This window comes from Pan troglodytes, chromosome 14 (genome assembly GCF_028858775.2).
Source record: "Pan troglodytes isolate AG18354 chromosome 14, NHGRI_mPanTro3-v2.0_pri, whole genome shotgun sequence".
Classification (NCBI taxonomy): Eukaryota; Metazoa; Chordata; class Mammalia; order Primates; family Hominidae; genus Pan; species Pan troglodytes.
The window spans coordinates 82,655,802-82,662,776 of NC_072412.2; the positions used below are offsets into that span (position 1 = coordinate 82,655,802).

The 6,975-nt window shown below is 42.5% G+C and overlaps 1 pseudogene; it reads right to left on the minus strand.

The window, feature by feature from the left end:
- Nucleotides 1–3,254: 3,254 nt before the first annotated feature.
- LOC737600 (large ribosomal subunit protein uL30-like) lies at nt 3,255–4,046 on the minus strand (annotated as a pseudogene).
- Nucleotides 4,047–6,975: the final 2,929 nt, after the last annotated feature.

Consider the following 6,975-nt stretch of genomic DNA (forward strand, 5'->3'; position numbering starts at 1 on the left):
AATATTCCGAAGGGCAAGAAAGATGCAGATACAGATACAGGCTGGGCATGGTGGCTCATACCTGTAATAGCAGCAGTTTGGAAGGCCAAGGTGGGAGAATTGCTTGAGGCCAGGAATTTGAGACGAGCCTGGGCAACATAGTGAGACCCCTGTCTCTACAAAAATTAAAACTAAAAAATTAGCCAGGAATGGAGGTGTGTGCTGCAGTCCTACCTACTCAGGAGGCGGAGGTGAGAGAATTGCCCGAGCCCAAGAGTTTGAAGTTACAATGAGCTTTGATCGTGCCACTGCACTCCAGTTTGGGTGACAGAGCAAGACCCCGTTTGTTTAAAAAAAAATGCTAAAAACATGGATTTGATTTTAAAGAATTCCCCAAACAAGTTGGCCTTCAGTTGTTTCACGGAATAATCAGATGAACATGCTCAAGGAGTGAAACACGTTTTCAACATGTGCACGTCCTTTGGAACTGATAAGAAAGCACTGAGGCATTTACTGGGTTGTAATCTAGACTCAATAAGTCCATGTACCTCTCCCGGACTTCATCTCAAGCACAGAGACCTGAGTTCATTAAATACTCACAAACCCCAGTGTGTAGGACATCGCCCTTCACCCATTAGGAAATCAGTAACTACTTGTTGAAAGGATGAATGAATAACACCCACATTAATCTTAATACCCCTCAAGTGAAAGAGGTGCTAGATATCTCCTTTCCTAAGTTTTAGAGAAAAGAGAATTGGCTTCTAGGACTGACTTTGTCACTGCCTAGTGATGACCTTAAAGAAGTCATTTTTCCTCCCAGGGAAACTCAGCCAGGAGATTGAACAGAGATGTCCTCCAGCTTCAAACTTCAAATCCTGCAGACAAAGAAATTAATGAATTGTATATTTTAACTTATTAAAAAGAAAGGTGCAGCAGCTGTGGCGGTTCCTCACAAAGTTAAAGAGAACTACCATGATTCCGCTTCTAGGTATATACACAAAAGAATTAAAAGCAGGGACTCAAACAGGTATTTGTACACCCATGTTCACAGCAGCATTATTCACTACAGCCAACAACCCAAATGTCCATCAACAGATGAATGGTACACAAAATGTGGTGTTCTACATACAAGGGAATACTATTCCGCCTTAAAAAGGAAGGAAATTTTGACAAGTGCTACCACATGGATGAACCCTAAGGACATAGGCCAAGTGAAATAAGGCAGTAACACAAAGACAAATATTATATGATTCCACTTGTAGTAAGTACCTAGAGTAGACAAAGTCTTAGAGATAGAAAGTAGAATGTAATAGAGGCTACCTGGAGCTGGGAGAAAGGAGAATGAGGAATTAGTGTTTCACGGTTGCGGTTGCAGTTTGGGATGATGAATATGGTCTGGGGACGGACAGTGGAGATGGCTCCACAGCATTGTGAATGCACTTAATGCCAGTCGATCACACACTACTTAAAAATGGTTAAAATGGTAAAGTTCATGTTACATATGTTTTACTCCCTCCCCTCCAAAAAACAAAACACTATTGGCAAAGGGGTAGCAGGTGAGGGGCAGGCTGGTATGGTCCTTGTGACTGCGAACATCCCTGCTGCCCGTTTTTTGTCTGAAGCCCGGCTGGGTCGCTGGAGATCCAGCGGAGTGTGCGGAGGGAGGCGTGTTGGATACCGTTAAAAATGAGAAGCCCCAGGCCGGGCGCGGTGACTCACGACTGTAAGTCGCGGCCCAACCCTTTGGGAGGCCGAGGCAGGTGGATCACTTGAGGTCAGGAGTTCGAGACAAGCCTGGACAAAATGGTGAACTCCTGTTTAAAAAAAAAAAAAAAAAAAATTCGCAGGGCGTGGTGGCAGGAGCCTGTAATCCCAGCTACTCGGGAGGCTGAGACAGAAAAATCGCTTGAACCCGGGAGGCGGAGGTTGCAGTGAGCCCAGATCGTGCCAATGCACTCCAGCCTGGGCGACAAGAGCGAGACTCCGTCTCAACAACAATAACAACAAAAAATTAGAAGCCCCTGGGGACGGAGAGCATTAGGACAAATACCTAATGCATATGGGGCTTAAAACCTAGATGATGGGTTGATAGGTGCAGCAAACCACCAGGGCACATGCATACATTTGTAACAAACCTGCACGTTCTGCACATGTATCTTGGAACTTAAAGTAACAAAATAAAATAAAATAAAATAAAAATAAAAATTAGAAGCCCGAGAGAGGGAAAACAGCTTAGGAAGGGGTTGCCCCCGCCACTCCGCAGGCTGCAGAGGGAAGAGAAAGCGCCCCCGTGGCTCCCCCAGGGCCGTGCAGCCCAGACCTAGCCCCGCAGCCCCACATACCCCAGCACCTCCGAAGCTGCGTGCAGAGCCGCTCGCTCCCACCTCCGGCTGCACCCGCGCGCCCCCTTGCGGCGGATTCCGCTCTGGCGCATAGCCCCACTGGAGCCCTGGCGCGTTGGCGATGGGGTCCCAGGTGGGAGAGAGATCTGTCCGCTGAACCTGCGCATCCCGGCCCCTGCGGAGGCTGCAGAGATTCTGTCCTTTCTGTTCGGAGGGAAGAGAGAGGGCGCCAGGGAGACATAAGCTAGATTTTTATTAATAGATAACTTTATTTGAAAATTATCTTTAAACGAAAGAGCAAGGGGAAAAATGGATTCTATCCTTTGCCGCACTACTAAAAAGTAACTTCCATTCAACTTATTTCAAAAGAGAACGTCGATATTGATATGCAATATTTTTAATTGTTTTAAAATATTTAATTGTGTGCAATAATTTTTTTAACTGCTCAGTTCCAAAGCTGGAAGTTGAAGTGATGTTTTTGACAGGGAAGACTGAAGAAGAGACCCCATTGCATCTTCATCGGAGCTGGAGGACAAAAAAAAAAATTCTTAGGACACTTAACATGGAGAGTTTGAGATCCGGATACAGCGTGGGCTGTAACTAAGGGCAGTGGAAGCAGGCAGCCTTGGCTAGGATGCCGCTGCTCCTCATGACATTTTGTCTCACAAACTTAGCAAGTTCTTAGAAAGTCCAAAACGCCACATGTGTTGCCTAATTTTCTTATATGATCACAGGAAATAAATAGGAAAAATGCAGATAATTTGCATTTTATTTGATAATTTTTAAATAAAAGTTACTTGTTAATAAAATTTCAGGTAGGATGCTCCCTCAGTTTCTTCTGTACAATATCATTCATTGACCAGATATTTGAAGAAAAGTTATTCTTTGTTTTTTTGAGAGCAGGTACTGTTTATTAACTGACCAGCTTAGAAAAATAATCATGGTAGACACCTTAGTTCATTATTCTAATAAGCTGTTGATCTGGTCCTCCCTGTTGCCAGCATCTCCACCTTCTACAAAATGGGTGGTCTTTTTCTTCTTTCCACCTCATGGAGAAGATAATTTAAAGGACCACAGGAAGTTATTTGCTTCTTTGAAGCATTTTCCAACAGTATAGATCTCATGAATCAGATCTTCCGTGCAGATGATGCCATATTTACCAAGCGTTCGAGCAATCAAAGCGTTATCTGTCAAAGCAGTTCGCTTCTTATTGATTTTGCCATAACCCCGCTTGTAGATTAGTTTATTTACTGACTTCAGATTTGGGTACCCCCTGCAATATATGGTTCTACAATCCCCAGCATGTTAATTGAAACCTTGTTAAGCTTCACAAAGGTTCCACTGAAGATTTGACGAAGGCGAAGAAGCTGCAACACCTTTCGGACCTTTGGGCTCACACCACTGATACCTCTGATCCTGATGACAAATGCCAATTTGGGTTCTGCAGGTACATAGAAGTTGCCAGCTTTTCTTGCCATTCAAATTTAAGTTCCGTATATCTGTCTATATTCCTTGTGATAGTGCTTTGCTTTTTCATAGATAAGCTTCCTCCTTGCCTTTCGAAGCATCTTTTGGGCAAACTTCTTTCTCAGGCATTGGATCTTCAGCTCTGTGAAATTTCTTCGCTTTTTCTTAAGGGTTTCTGGTACAGCAGGAACCTTTTTCTTCTTCTCTTTGACACTCTTCATGGTTCCAGCGGGAAAAGAGGAACTATTCCTTTACTATTAAAAGATGAAATCTGCAATATCCAGCAAACATTACTTTCCCTACTGGATCTTTAAATTATTAGTCCCATGTTCCTCTGATAAAAATTCACTAAGCCTTTATGTCCTGGGTGCTGAATAAACCCTGCATTTACTTTCAAGAAGAAACCTACCTTTCTTAACCTGGAGGTAGATTGCTGCTCATAAGTGACAGATGGAGTACTGTAAATCCCCGAGGGTGATTCTAGCCCTTGACCCAGTAGGATATTTACTGTCAATGATGCCTAGATTTAGAAAGAGGATGTAAACGTGGTGTCGACACCAGACAGGGCAAAGAGCAACTGCTTGTGGAAAACACACATGCATCCGTCATCACTGCAGATGAGGAGGAAAAGGAGGACAAGGAGTGAATTTGAAAAGCAGGATAACTTAGTGTAGGTCTGAGTGCCCAAGATCAAACCTGACTCCACCCTCACTGCCTTATGTGATCCCGAGAAATTACTCAAAATATCTGTACCAACATTTCCTCAGGCTGAAAGTAGGAAGTAGCACCTTTTTCATAGAGTTGTTGGAAAGATTAAAAACAGTAAATGTCATCTGTGTCAAAACCTTGATACTAGTGTATTTCTGTTCACTGAATGGTTTGTACCCCTTTAGTTTCCTTGATATACGTTGATTAAAAAAAAAAAAAAAAAATTTGACTGGGCCCGGTGGCTCACGCCTGTAATCCCAGCACTTTGGGAGGTAGAGGCAGGCAGATCACCTGAGGCCAGGAGTTTCAGACCAGCCTGGCTAATGTGGCGAAACCCCATCTCTACTAAAACTACAAAAATTATGTGGGCCTGGTGGCACATGCCTGTAATCCCAGCTACTCGGGAAGCTGAGGCAGGGAGGCAGAGGTTGCAGTGAGCCGAGATTGCATCACTGCACTCCAGCCTGGCCTACAGAGCAAGACTCTGTCTCAAAAAAAGAAAAAAAAAATCAACAAAATTGATTAAAATGTCTAATTGGCTTTTATTAGTGACTCATAAAACAGGCAGTTGCTAATCAAAATAGAGGGAGCTTCAATGAGCCTGGCAGACCAGTTGGTTTTCCTAAGGTAGCTTGAACAGAAATAGGGAAACAGGAATACAAAAAGTGAATTGGTTAACATCAGTTTACTTCAGGTTACTTTACTTATAAAGGGTTAAAGCAGAGAGGACTTCCTTATCATGCTGACTTAGGCTGACTGGGCCCTTTCTGATTGCTTGCTGTGAATCTCTTGTTTTTACGAAAAGCCAGTCTATTTTGGGAATTTTCCCGTTTATGTTTCAGTTTGATTACAGTTTGATTACTTAGCACAAGGGACCCCATTTTGGTTCAATCTGTTGCGACCTAATGCAGGGGCTCAGTTCAAAACCATGGCCTCTCACACATTTTATTTAACAACACAAAGAAAAGAGTTTTTGCTCTGAAGCCAATTTTCTTGCAGCTATTGATAAACCGATCATAACAGAACTAAAAAATATATTCAATAAACAAGTACAAGATTAAAGAATTGTCTAAACAATGTAATGTAATAAGCAAAAGATTATAAATCCAAATCACTTGATTTAGGATTAGGGTAAGGTGTTCCTTATGGCTCCACAGTTTGTTTTTAAGTATTACCTATTAAGTAGATGTCTCACTCTAATCTCTGCCTTCAGTGAATATTATAAATGTTAATTTTATTAAATTCACACTTAAATGATGCTTTTAAAATTATCTTTGGGTCGGGCACAGTGGCTCACCACTATAATTCCAACACTTTGGGAGGCTGAGGCAAGAGGATTACTTGAGCCCAGGAGCATGGGCAACAAAGTGAGACTCTGACTCTACCAAAAACATTTTATTTAATTAGCCAGGCATGGTAGCACAGGCCTGTAGTCCCAGCTACTCAGGAAGTGAGGTGGGAGGATCGCTTGAGCCTGAGAGGTCAAGGCTGCAGTAAGCCATGATCATGCCACTGCACTCTAACCTGGACAACAGAGTGAGACCCTGTCTCAAAATAAAAATGAAAATAAAATTATCTTTGAACTAAAATAAATGACGCTTTAGGCAAGTGAAATTGTCGAAACTCTGAAAATAGGATGTACGTATAGTTGATGTATTTGTTTAGCCCAGTTTATCATGTAAACAACAGGTTAGTATACCCAAGTTTCAGAAACACTTTGGGGGTTCATCAATTTTTGGTTACCTTCAAGATTTTCTTAACCTCTTACATGAAAATTTGTGTCAGGGCCAGGCTCTGTGGCTCATGCCTTTAATTCCAGCACTTTGGGAGGCCAAAGCAGGAGGATCGCTTGAGCCCAGGAATTCGAGACCAGCTTGGGAACATAGTGAGACTCCTTATCACTACAAAAAATTTAAAATTATTTGGGCATGGTGGTACATTCCTGTAGTCCAGCTACTATAGGGGCTGAGATGGGAGGATCACTTGAGCTAGGAGGCTATGGCTGCAGTGACTGTGATTGCACTACTGCACTCCAGCCTGGGTGGCAAAGTGAGACCCTGTCTCAAAAAGAAAAAAAGGAGTAGGAAATTAGTGTGTCTAGGGCCGGAGCTCTTAGGCAAACTGGTGAAGCCCCTTCTCAGAATAATGCTTTTAACGCCTAAAATAAAAAATGAGATTGTAAATGAGAAACTAAAAATTAGCTTGGACTTTAATCTGCCCTCGTATTCATTAGCCTGGACTGATAAAACCAGCCTCAAAATTACCAGAAAACAGTATTTCTCTCAAACCACAGTAAATCATAAAGTGTCATAACAACCTCCTTTCTTTTCTACTTAATTTTTTTTTTTTTTTTTTTTGCCAAGTCCTTTATGGAAGTTGTTGTGCGTGTCTCTGTTGTCTTCGTGGAAGGCCAGAGCCACACGGTCCTAAGAGCTGGGAACCAGGAAGCGTAGGCTGATCTGAAGAAGACACTTCAATC